At 37.1% G+C, this 13,092-nt stretch overlaps 1 protein-coding gene across 10 annotated transcripts in view; it reads left to right on the top strand.

The window, feature by feature from the left end:
* Nrg3 (neuregulin 3) overlaps window positions 1–13,092 on the top strand; it is a 1,108,134-nt gene that overhangs the window by 306,186 nt on the left and 788,856 nt on the right. The window lies entirely within an intron of this gene.

The following is a 13,092-nucleotide window of genomic DNA, read 5'->3' as shown; positions in this document are numbered from 1 at the left end:
ACTAAATCCTAAAACCTAGGTTTGTATAGCTTTTTCATACTCTTCTGGATAGAGTATGGGGAGACACTAAACAAATGTACTTACGGTTTTGTCATGTTCATCGCGGGCTAAAGAGATGCACAGCAAAGAGGAACAGCACTACCCACTAGTTTGTCAGGACCAGTGCTACTGGGGAGCTAGTTATCTTTGCTATCTCTTCAACCTTTAGCACAGGCAGGTCAATATTATATCTCTGAGCTTCATCAAAATTTGTAGTAGAGACAGCTAGGTACCCAGTGTCTAGTTAATGTCACCAGAGCTTAATATTTTTTGTGTTAGTCATGAAAAGAAATCCAAATTAAAATCATCTTTTTCACATAAAATGTATTATTTTATCAGTTACACACATCAGCTCATTGAGTAACATCTATCCACGTGTGTGTGTGTGTGTGCACAAACACACACACACACACACACACACACACACACACACACTCACACACTCGCACAGACAGGCCAACACACAGGCAAAAATACATATGCCTACACACACAGTAGACTTGCTATGTGTTCAGCAGATATTAAAGAAATGGAAAACTGTGGGTAAAGCAAGCAGGGTCCTTTGTATCAATTTTGGTTCAAAGATTTTTTTAAAACCTGTTTAGAAAGTTCTCTGTTATATTATCACTTTGAATATTTCATAATGATTTTTAAAGAAAGAGTGAGATAAGGTCAAGTACAGATTAATACCAGTCTAAAAGTTCTGCTTGATTTGAGATCCAGTATTAGCATGTCTTTTCTAGGTTGGATCATACGTTTTGGATTTTATTCTTGGAAAAGCTTAGGTTTCCACAGAGCTGTATCATACGTTTAATATATCTCTAGTTTTTGTCACTGGTAATAAGCAGACACCTTATCAAATCGTTTCAAATTGCCAGTGGTGTGGGCATGAAACTGTTACTCTTCATTTTAGCGAGTAAATGTCTCGATAATTCATTTTTAATAAGAAAATTTCTTTATTCATATCATAAAAAAATCCCAAAGAGATTATGTCCAGAGAATGACGTGTATATATCATTCTCTTTCTCCATACATCCACACATGCATATTTGATTTTTCTTTAATAAACAGATAACTTTGTTTTTCTTACTGAAGAAGACAGGGACAGTGAAATTTTTTTCTATCATACTTAATGCTTAGGAGCAAATGGGATATTATATTCCCAGCCATTTTTGGAAGCTATGAGCATTTTGACATTTTAATGCCTGTGCCGATCACTTAAGCTGTGACCAGAGGATCGCTTTCACTATTTGTCTCATAATTTTAACCGAAACCCAAAAAAGTTGCTTGATACACATGCACAACATGAGAATATGAATACAGTGTACCTTAATCTCAATAGAATGTGACCATTCTATTATCATGATAAGATAAAATGTAGACATCCGGTGTGTCAATATCCCATTATATTCATTGAAAAATGTTAAATCTTACTGCAAATGTTGAATTTATAACTTAGACTCTGAGGTTGGCTCATAATTTGATGAAGATCCATAGATTTATGGATTTTCATTTCTTCATTGGTGAACATTATATCTTGATTATCTATCCCTATAATAAATATTTTTGGAAAACCAAGTCTCCTTTGTGAAGATATCATATGTATCCAGATCTGGTTTCTTGGCACATCAGAACCAAGTCCTTACCTAACAACAGGAGGCAAACTTTGGGAAGGCACTCCTCATTCTGTTTCTTTTCATATGTTAACTTTATTTCAATCCCAAAAGTGAGTCAGTGACTAAACCCAAACAGATGGAATATGGTTTTGAGACTGTAGGTCTATGTATGTGTCCCTGTGAGTAAATAAAGAAAAGGGAAGCTGGTTGTGCCAAAGGTATCAGCATGCATGTGACATGATGTACATTTTGATGTAACATTTCTCCTGCCATTATTTGCTGCCTTCGTGAGGCTGACATGGTTTTGAGCCAGTTGACTTCTTATATGTATTAGCGGATAGAGGTTATGCAGGTGTGTACTTTCTTGTGGAAACCGGTTGATAGTAAATGGCTTCCTTGGACAGTTTCCAACTTATATATTGATAAAGAGTCCTTCTCTCTTAGACCCAGAGGTCTGTGATTTGTCTACTCTAATTAGCTATCTTGTTTTGATGATACCCTCATTTAGCACTTGAATTTAGGGATTAGATGTGGGCCACCACACCAACCAGACGTTGTAATAAGTGTTAAGAAGCTAAACACTACAGTCTTCATGCTTCTCATACAAGTAATTCGCCCACCAGCATTAGAGGTGGTCTTTTTCTTGAATGGATCATACTTGAACAAAATCACATCTAAGAATTAACAGACTTGGGTAAAAGCTAGACCTATGAAATTGGGTAAATGTGAAGTCTTAGTCATAGAAGTTTTTTAACTTACTTAAATTGTTACATATGCACTGATGAGATGGCCTGCGCACTTACTGAAGAGTAATGAGTTTCAATCCTAACAGTCCTTTTGCAATTAATTTTAAATGCTAACCTACTTACTTTTTGCCCACATTACTTCGTTTGTGTCTTGCCATTGTGCTTACATTCCTGGCATACGCATCTCCATTGCACAGTCAATGAATGACACAAGGTACATACTGGATGACTTCTGCTCTTCTGTTATTTCCTTAGCAATTTTGTCAAGCACCATTAATAATGTCGAATAAGACAGGCAGTACCAGGGCCAGGGTATAGTGGATAAAGCATGTGCTCTAAAAGCATGAGGACCAGAATTCGGACCTCCAAAACCTACATAAATATCAGGAAAGTGTGATGACTGTCTTGAAATTCACATGCTCAGATAATGCTGAAACAGGTGACCTCCATTTCAAGTTAACTAGTCATTACAGCTGAATTGCAAGATCCAAATAAATGAATAAACTAGAAAGTGATTGAGGAAGATTCCTGCAATTAACCTGTCTTTTACACATGTGTGTGTATGAATGTTTACATGCACTTGTATCCCAGTAAGCATGAAAACATGTACATGTGCATGCTTGTCACCACAGTAACAATGAATAAGCAGGTAGATAAATGCAAGATGCATTATCACGTATGTATGCATTTTATGAAAGTGACAACAAAAATCCCTTTATTTTATGTTCAAATAGTGGCATAGGATCCTTTTAAAAATAAATACATACAGAGAATAAGGCTGGAAGTTTACAAATCATGATCCTACTAGCCTTGATTTGGTCATTCTCAGCTGAACCCTTCCATGTAAATGTGCTTATTGAGACTTAGGTAGATTCCACTTTTTATTTTATTTTTTTTAAGTTTCATACATAAGTAGTCTATTTAGATCATTTTTCCTCTTCCAACTCCTCCTGTGCCTCTGCTACTTCATCTCTTATTTCTGGCCTCATATTCTTAAATTATTATTGGTATATTCACTCATTCATATATATACTATATATATATGTATATAAATTTGGAGTTTCCATTTAACACTTGTGCATATTGATCAAGCATATTTCTTTAGGAAATACTAGTTTGAATAACAGGATTTTATGTTTTGAGAAGGAAAATCAATGTGAACTTTTCAGAATGTGATGGAAGTAGATAAATGCAAAGAACTATATATATATATATATATATATATATATATATATATATATCCTGTGTAGTTTATTTAGTGTTGCCTATATGTATATGTATTTAGAGCTGACCAATGGGGCCAACCAGGGTTCTCCCCCTATAGAAGACTGCTCAACCCTTTCTTAGAAGTAGTTAATTTTCTATAGCTCTTCATGTATAGGAAGAAGGGCCTTCTGATATTTACAAACCTCACTGACATGTCAACTGGAGTTGTTATTATGCAGGACAATTTTAGGCAACCATGTTATTAGAGATCTCATAGGTTGTATGTAGAATACACTATCTTACACCGATATCCCACTCCCCTGGCTCCTACAAAACTTCAATCAGAAGAGTGTTACGTGTTGAGGTTCTGTTGAGAGGTATCATCTAGGCTTGGGAATCTGCCTGAAGTTTGATAAGTTTTGGTTTGCCATAATAAATTGTCTCTGTTCCAAACAGAAGCATCCTTGTTAAGAGCTATACCTATATTTGGATATAAGGTTATTTAGAATATACATAAAAATTACATTGCTTTAGGGAAGGGGGTGTATGTGTGCCTTTAGAGTCCATGGTCTCATGGGTAGTTTGGCAGACTTAGAATAACAACCACAAATTTTCTCCTAGGGAGCAGGCCATACGTTACCCTCAAGATACAATTTGATTATGCTTTGGAGTTTGTTTGGTACCTGTGTCTTGCTCAATGATTATAGATCATTTCCAACAATTCAGCTCTAACACATGAGCATTGTCCTTTTATTCTCTGAGCTTGATTGTTCTTTGCATTTATCTACTTCCCTCAGTGTACAGTTCTGAAAAGTTCACATTGATTTTCCTTCTCAAAACATGAAAATCCTGTTATTCAAACTATTATTTCCTAAAGAAATATGTTTGATCAATATGCATAAGTATTAAATGGAAACTCCAAATTCCTTCTTCTGATTGTCAGTAACTCAAAGCAACCTGTTTACCCACTTGGATTCATCCCAGCAGAAAACGTTAACAGTTGTAATTATCACCATTATGCAGTATGTTCATTGTACAATCAATATAATTGCCAAATGGAAATTATACAATAAATATAATTGCCGCTTTACTCCTGTGCAATATTTTAGTGGCACTTCACATTCATTTTGTCCTTTAATTAGTAACAGGTGTAATTACAATACTGTGCTCATAGCTGGGGAAAAGTGACAAGAAGTAGGCAAAGGTATGGCTATTGAGAGCAGGATTCTAGTGTGGCTCATTCTTTGCTGGGATTGCCCAAGGATGCTCTCCAAATCTCTGTAGCAGTCGAAGGTTGATCTGAACTCCAGACATGTTGAGTAAAAGCTCCAGGTTAAAAGTGCTTTTCATATACTGAAACACGTGATTCTGTTATTACTTGTAGACTTCTACTCTGTGTTATGTGTATTCCTTATGTGCCTTTGTGAATGTCCCAGTTTTGCATTTGATGATCATTAGTAAGTTTTGTTCATCTGTCAGATAATGTATTATTTGCATGGCTTAGTGAAAAAGAGAGCTGTGAATTTTATAGCATAAACGAGAAATGCAGAGATTACCGAAGAGGCAAATCAAGAAAGTAAGGCATGCATGGTGACTGACCTTAAGAAATACTAAGAATAAACTACTAAAACATGACGATGCCTTTGGGTGGTCAGGGAGGCCTTTTCAAGATGTGACATGTAACTTGAGATGGTAATGTTGAATGCATTAGTCCAGCAGAGGATGTGGTAACAGCAGATGCTCTTAAGAGGAATATCGTTAGGAGGAAAATACTTTAGATGTTCAGTTGGGGATAGAAGGGAAGGTGGGAAATAATGATGAGGTGGGAGATTGCCTGCCTGTGTGCTATACTAGAAGAGATAGTGGGGAAGGGATTTGGTTTTGTGGGATCTATAAGTAAATGCAAAGACAATCCAGTATATTAATTCACTTTAAGTGCTAGAGGAGAGTTTGGTGGAAGAGAGTGGAATGGTAGAGTTAGATTTACACATTAAAAACATAATCTATTTAGAAAGTGTGCATGTAAATATTGTAGGAGACCATTGGTGACAGGTATCAGGAGGATAGGGATATATGTGGACTGGAAGTCAGATGTTGCTTGCTTCTTGGCCTAAAATGATTCTAATGAAGACTATGAAAACTAACTTGCTCAGAAGAGCATTTCGGAGGTTGAATTCCCATAATATGCTGCCAGAGTGAGTGTGAATGTTGAAAGCAAGAATATACTGTCCCCAGACTTGGAACTTGGATATTATTGAGAAGCAACAGTCAAGGGGAAAAAAAGCCTGATTCAGGGTATGAAACAAATCTGATTCTGTCTCAAATGCCGATAGACTTCTAAAGAGACTCTTGTGCACATATTCTTAAATAGTAGACATCTCTGCAGATAGAACTGTGTGACTCAATGGAACTGACATAGAATGACTGATGAAACATGAAGGTATAAACATCAGGAATAAAAAACAGAAGATATCGTAGGTTAATATCCAATACTTTTTTCCATAGTAAGAAAGAATCAGTAACAAAGACTTGGAAAGATCTGCCAGTCAAATAGAGGAAATGTAGAAAGCATTCTATCAAAGATAACTGATCAGAAGTCTTAGCTATGTGAAATATTGCTTAGAAAGTCAAAAGTTAAGCCATGCTCATCTAACTCGGCAATGTGGAGGCTGTTATTGACCTTGTAAGGATGGCTTTAGTGGAGTGAGAAGCACAGGTTTTATAGATGTGGGCTGAAGATAAAATGTGAAGGGAAGAAGTGAAGGTAACATACAGGATGAATGTTTGTAAGTGACAAAGAACAAGAAGTGCACTTGTGGGTGGAGGTGACATGGGTCAATGAAAAATTGTTTAGACGTTTTTTGTAGCAGATAAGTGTGAAGAATGTAAAATGGGTACTGTGGGATGGGAGATAAATTGCTATGGGAAGAAAATCCTTGAGAAGATGAGATATGAAGTCCAGGGTGCAGAGGAAGAGGCTGCCTCAAGCAGGAACAGGAGCTTGTCATGTCTTATGAGGAGGCAAGGAAACAGTGTAGGCAGGGCTTCAGGAAGGTCATTCAGTGTGGTAGTGGGAGGACCGTTGCTGCCTCCCTGTTCTTCGTGATCTAAAAGAGAGAGACACACAGTAAACAGCTCACTCCATGAGTCAGACAGGTCTGAACAGACAGAAACACTTGCTGCGGGGGTCCCTGGTGGGAGGAATCAGCCTGCTGATGTTTGACAGAGATGATGGCATCTGTCTTAGACTTTAAGTAAGATATGTAATTGTGCTCTTATTTGACTTAGATGTCACCAAATTTTAGAACACTCTCCAATGTTCTCACAGGATGCTTTATATTGTAAAGGATCAAGAAAAGCAGAGGCTGACTTTGTGTTATTAGCAACACATGGACTCCCCATATATTCTCCATCTCCTTTACAGCATTCAGAACTTTTCTCTCTTTTATATTTTTCTCTTCTCACTTGTCTACTTTATAATTGTCTTCTAAGTTAAGATGAAGAATTTCTCTTCCAGAAAGCAATCCATCCCCCACATGCTTATCAGTTTGCATTAGATATTGTCTTCTATATAAGTAGGTATAAAACAAATTAAAGAAGAATTTGTTTAAATGCCAATGCATGTACTTAGAGTGTTTTTGTACTAACACATTGGTTCATCTTCCAGTAATATAGTTGTACTCTTGTCATGTCCTTGAGAATGGTATTAACACCAACAGAAGCTTAGTAGATCAAAGATACTGAATGACTCATTTTCAAGATCAGATCTGTTTTGACCAAGGACTTCTGAAAACCAGTGCCTGGCCAACAACTAACATTGGAAGAGTGTCACAAAGTTCTTCAGGGGAATTATTGATTTGAATTTTTAATATTTTATGTGTATGGATATAAATGATAAATATGTTTGCCTATTCCTATGTGCTATCATTGACATGTGCCTTCTATGCTGTGTTGTGTTTCTAAAAACATGTTGGAGATTGGTCCTCACCCACTACTTTCATTTAATACAGAGTCCCTTGTTTGCTGCTAAATGCTCTAATGTGAGTGGGCTATAAGTGCCCATGTATTCTCCCATCTCTACGTCATATCTCCCCAAACGGGCAGAACTATTTCACATGTCTCTTACTAAGGTTAGCTTGATATAGTTCTAGGTGTCCAAAACTGGGTCCTCACAATCACAGAGCCAGCTCTTTGTCTAGTGTGCCATCTATTCATCCCTCATTGATTATACCTTGTATGTGATATCAGCTAACTCAATGACAGGAGGAAATACTAGGAAAATAAGCCAAGTGATGGGATAACTGAGCCTGATACTTTTCACAAGGAATGAATAAATATGAAGGTAGGAAGAGAGAAATCATAATTCTAACACTACTTTAATAGTAAATAAATTTTGTGATATAATTCTTTCTTCACAACATGCCTGATAAATTAATAGGATAGAATTAAGTGACTTGCTCAACTCACAGAGCTTGTTCCAGGATGGCTTTAGGAATGGGATCAGGGATATGGCTCCTTCCTCTTTTCTCAATTTCTGTAGTGAAGCTGAAGGAGCAATCATTAGCTAGAACTAAAACTTTCACATTTGAGAATTTCAGAGAAACATTGTAATCTCTAAGTCCAAGTGCCAGTAATATAAATAAAATCCATAAACTTCATCCTCAACTAAGCCAAGTTCAGTTTCAATGAAGGATAAAGAGGCAGTTGAACTGTATGTCTGCAGTTGAAGGTCAAAGTATTAGCCTGACAATATTTAAGCATGATTACCCATTGCAATGGCCTCATGAAAATTTAGACTCAATAGTGAGAGGGAGAAAAGTTAACAGTATCTTCACGACATGAAGGGCAAATTTCATCATCAGAACATTGCTATTTAATGATCTTGGTGTCCAATAAGATGGACAGTTAACTGAAATTACATTTTGTCTCAAAATGTCTTCTCTTCTTGTATATTAATCAACTCCCCCAATTTTCTCAGGTCCTGCCATTACAAAGAAAATCCTTAGTTAAATATTCTAATATAGATAGATATTTTTTTTTAAATGACATGGCCACTGTACTGAGAAGATTGCCAGTAGTAGTTCTTTGAAAATCAACTTTCAGTTAAAATTTCAGCACACAGATTTTGCTGACAGGACCCTGATATAGCTGTCTCTTGTGAGGCTATGGCAGTGCCTGGCAAATACAGAAGAGGATGCTCACAGTCATCTATTGGATGGAACATAGGGCCCCTAATGAAGGAACTACAGAAAATACCCAATGAGTTAAAGGAGTCTGCAACCCTATAGGAGGAACAACAATATGAACTAACCAGTACCCTTCAGAGCTGTGTCTCTAGTTGCATATGTAGCAGAGGATGGCCTAGTCATCCATCAATGGGACAAGGCCCTTGGTCTTGCGAAGACCATATGGCCCAGTTCAGGGGAATGCCAGGGCCATGAAGTGGGAGTGGGTGGGTTGGGGAGCAGGGAAGGGGGGAGGGTATAGGGGGCTTTGGAGATAGTATTTGAAACATAAATGAAGAAGTTATCTAGTAAAAAAAATAATTTCAAAAAAAATTCAACACACACTTGGGAAGGAGATTTCCACAGAAGAAAAGTTAGTTATAGAAATCCTGATCATCTTAAGAATCATATAAGGAAGACATACAATTTAAGTACTTCTTTCTGTAAAATATAACTTCAATATGCATTGATTCATTCATCCATGCTTTCATATATGGGATTTTATTTCATTCTGCTCATTATTTAAAGAAGAATGACACAGGTTATGTTAGAATTTTGGACAGGGAAATAGTATTCTCATAATCATGACAGAAATGGAAGGAAAGTGAAAGGACTGAATTATTTTTTATGTTCTACTGTAAACATAATCAAGAATACAGAATTGTTTTCATCTTAAAGTTGGAAATAGGGGTTTAGATATATTATACAAATAATCCAGCTTTACATGGCTAAGACTCAAAATAAATTGATTCTTATTTCAAAACTGGTTAGTACATTATCATTAGTTCACCTGGTTGGCCCAAGGCAGGGGTTTCGAGGTAAATGCTCTGCTCATGTGACAAGTGTTTGAAGAATAGGTATCACTTGACACATGCATTGTGATAGAGATAAGGCTGGTAGAATCTTAGGACATGGTTATTCCAAAGTGTTGGTTCTTTAGGGGTAACTCATAGGGGAGAGAGGTTCTTCATTGGTTTTCATTTGAAGCACTGATAAATTCATTGTTTTTAATAGCTGAGTAGTACTCCATTGTGTAAATGTACCACATTTTCTGCACCCATTCCTCTGCTGAGGGACATCTGGGTTCTTTCCAGCTTCTAGCTATTATAAATAAGGCTACTATAAACATAGTGGAGCATGTGTCCTTATTACCAGTTGGAACATCTTCTGGGTATATGCCCAGGACAGGTATTGCTGGATCTTCCGGTAGTACTATGTCCAATTTTTTGAGGAATCACCAGACTGACTTACAGAGTGGTTGTACAACCTTGCAATCCCAGCAAAATTGGAGGAGTGTCCCTCTTTCTCCACATCCTTGCCAGCATCTGCTGTCACCTGAATTTTTGATCTTAGCCATTCAGACTGGTGTGAGGTGGAATCTCAGGGTTGTTTTGATTTGCATTTCCCTGATGATTAAGGATGCTGAACATTTTTTCAGGTGCTTCTCAGCCATTTGGTATTCCTCAGTTGAGTCTCTAGCTGCATATGTAGCAGAAGATGGCCTAGTCGGCCATCACTGGGAAGAGAGGCCCCTAGGTCTTGCAAACTTTATATGCCTCAGTACAGGGGAATACCAGGGCCAAGAAGTGGGAGTTGTTGGGTAGGGGAGCAGGGCAGGTGGAGGGTATAGGGGACTTTTGGGATAGCATTTGAAATATAAATAAAGAAATATTTAATAAAATTTAAAAAAAGAAAGAAGCGCCAGGAAAAATTAAAGAGAAAGATGTCTGACACCAAAGTAAACACCACTGTAAAGTGACCACACTTAAGAGAACTCTATCTATCTATCTATCTATCTATCTATCTATCTATCTATCTATCTATCTATCTATCTACCCATCCATCCATCCATCCATCCATCCATCTATCTATCTATCTATCTATCTATCTATCTATCTATCTATCTATCTATCTATCTATCTACCCATCCATCCATCCATCCACCCACCCATCTATCTATCTATCTATCTATCTATCTATCTATCTATCTATCTATCTATCTATCTATCATCTATCTATATTAAACAGTACATATATTCTCTCAGTCAACAAGCAGCTGCTTTTGAATGAACTCACTATTTCTTTGTTTTAAAAACCATTCGCTACATATGTGTTTTTAGTCAAAGCTAAATTGCTACTGTGGTCAGGATGCCCTGACTGAATCCACATGCCTTACTGGTTGAATTAGAATCAGTTATTTAAATGTCAGGATGCCTGCAAAATAGACTATGGAGCTTCTGCCTCCACCCATGTCTCCTTTGATAATCAAAGAAGTAAGCATCTTGAAAGAGAAATGAATGACATGGATGGATATAATTAGAAGAAAACCACATGTAATCAAATTGACTGAATGCTGCTAGACAACATTCCTAAAACTCTCAAGCCCAAAGCACATTTGTGGAAAACAAGATGTTCAACTCCAGTTGATAAGTGTCACACACAGAAGAGGAAGTGTTAGGTTAGTTTGAAGCACACTGGGGAGGACATGAATGTCAGGATGAAGAAGTTGGATTAGCTGGTAACAATTTGACTGTTTTGAGAGGATGGAAAAAACAACAGCAGCTTTTCTAGAGAAGACCATCTGGGAGTCATGTGTGGGATGAACTATAAAGAGAAGAGTGAAGCAGGGAGACTGGTGGAGGCTGTTGTATAGGTTCAATCAAAGCTAGCTGGACATCAGATGGTGATGGGACAGAGGTATGTTTGAATTTCAAGGACTACTCATTCCAAACGTGATTTTACATTTCAACTGAAATTGGCAGCAGATTATAAGCCCAACTAAAATACTTGCTTATAAGCAAGAAGAAATTATGGGACATGTAAGAGTTCAATTTCACCAAACCAATTTCTTTCTTCCTTAAAGATGTGTCTTTTATCACTTGTGCCTTCTTAACTTGTGATAGTTTGTGTGCTTTGTCCTGTAGACCATACTACCTTTGTGTTCTTCAGTTACAGTTGGATCCCAGACACTTTGTGTCACAAGTAGAAATGTACAGGGGAGGGCTGGAAATGTAGACTTTAACTTGGAAGAGTGATTTAAGGAGATAGGGGGAACATAGTGTTTATGTGTGCATTTTTTCCATGCTCAGGTGCATTTATGCTTCTGATTACATCCAACCATGTTTTACATTTTTCTGACACCTTCTTTCTAATTAGTTCAGCCTGTATCAGAATTCAGGGTTTTCTTGGTTATTCCTTTTCTTCTGTTTCAATATTCAGTTGAGACCAATCTCAAAACAATCCTGACCATTAGATGCCCTATATTCCTCTTTTATTTTAATTAATATAAGCTTTTTGTAATGTCTCAGGTACATCCATGTATGTGAGAAGTCTTAGATAGATTATATAAAGAAAGGGCTCCCTGGTAATACTTGCAGATATGAAAGTACAAAGTCATGTAGACAGTTCCAGAAGGTTAAGAAATAAATAGAGAATTTCATCGAGTCACCCAATATCCTCAGAGTTCATGAGGGGAATTAGAGGGAAACAATGTGATCACAGGTATTGATTCAGAAGAACAGAGAGATCAGAGAATAGCCTATGTAAAAGAGCTTTGGAAATTCATGGACATCTTCTTTACCAACACTAAACCAGGAGACATTGAATGTTACAGATCCACTATGATAAGGCTTATTCCTCATTTCTGCTCTTTAATCACAGCTGGTTCCCAATCATTATTCAACAATACTTTACTTCGTATTGATTCCCTGTTCTAGTAGCAGCATTATTTTCCAAATTTTCCACCAGCTCATTAAACCTCCATTGACTACATGCACCCAACTCAGTGGTCCTCCAATTTCCTTTCATAGAATCCCTCTACTTTGACTCCCCTGTGAGCCCAAGGAAGTGGACCCCCTCTTTGCTAAGGAAGACATTCTTATTCAACTTTCATCCCCAAGATTTCACATTGGTTGCTCCTCTTTAATTTAAACTTCCAGATAGTTTGAACCTTTTATTACTTATTGTTTTGTCTCAGCAACACCTCAGGTTTAGAACCCATCACTGAATTGTACATGCTCTCCTTTAGGCATTACCAATGACCTTACTCCACTAGAACCTTACAGTTTGCTAAGTCAACAGCCATTCTTATTGTTCACATTGCCAATTATTTTCACTATTCCTGACTAACTCTCTGATTGAATTACAGAAAGCCTACAGATGTGTGTAGTGGTATATAGAAGTACCATTAGCACTGTACATCACTTGTTGACAAGTGCTATATCTGGATGTTTAAACACTGCAGAAATATTACTATGTGGT

Source organism: Mus musculus, chromosome 14, assembly GCF_000001635.26.
Source record: "Mus musculus strain C57BL/6J chromosome 14, GRCm38.p6 C57BL/6J".
NCBI lineage: Eukaryota > Metazoa > Chordata > Mammalia > Rodentia > Muridae > Mus > Mus musculus.
This window is presented reverse-complemented; position numbering and strand designations above follow the sequence as displayed.